Source organism: Poecilia latipinna, unplaced genomic scaffold (genome assembly GCF_001443285.1).
Source record: "Poecilia latipinna isolate Pla-1442-1.1 unplaced genomic scaffold, P_latipinna-1.0 Scaffold5534, whole genome shotgun sequence".
In the NCBI taxonomy this organism is placed as follows: domain Eukaryota; kingdom Metazoa; phylum Chordata; class Actinopteri; order Cyprinodontiformes; family Poeciliidae; genus Poecilia; species Poecilia latipinna.
The window spans coordinates 9,144-10,115 of NW_015118150.1; positions in this window are offsets into that span (position 1 = coordinate 9,144).

The window sequence follows — 972 nt, forward strand, 5'->3', positions numbered from 1 at the left end:
AGAATACCACAAACTCTTTATTACTTATTAATTCTGATATTACTGGAACAGTAAAATATAAATTCCCTCACAAAAGAACATACCTTTTCATTTTCTTAAGGAAGTAGAGCTAATTAAATGAGATGAGCAAGAACTGAAAGTGATTCCAGTTTTACTCGATGGCCAACCTGTTGAAACTGTGGCAAATTTTAAATTCCTTGTGTCATTCCTGGACAGTCAGCTCAACTTTGCTGAAAACACTGACTGTATCTTTAAGAACTGTTCTCAGAGACTCTTATCTTTTAATAAGATCTTGGGGTTACCCAACTTGAGGTTTTAACTCAACTCAAGGTAAAAAAACATTTTAACTAAAATTTTAACTTTCAGGTAAATGATGGTGAAACCAAAAACATCTCTGTCTCAACTGTTTGTTGAAAGAAATATTTTAGCAGAGAGCACCCATCCTCATTATTTATCAGTTTGAACCTCTGAGCTCATGAAGGTGTTACTTTATTTTCCTCTGGGAACTAGGAACATCTATTAGACGTCATTTATTGACAGTGCAATAATTATTCTTAACCAAACTAAATAACATTTACCTATAGCATGCTAAGTGTTTTGCTTTGTTCAAAAATTGTTGATAATGTGATTCTATGATTTATCGTTTTAGAGTTGAAGGAAAGTTTCCACCTTGATGGATTAAGCAATTTCATCTTATTTTTCCTATATATAAGACTTTACCAACAAAAAGTCTCAGAATAATAAACATGGCACTGTAAAAACAGAAATGTGAATTTTTGCTTGTATCTGTTTAACAACCCTGTAATAATCTGGGTTGTTATTCTTCTGTTAACCCAAGTAATTTGTTTGTTATTGACTTTTGCTCAATTAAATTTCTTACATATACATTGCAAATGGTATTTTTATTATATTTGATCATGTTGTTTTGCATGTCCCATTATGTCTTTTGTTCCTCCCATAATTGATGGAGAT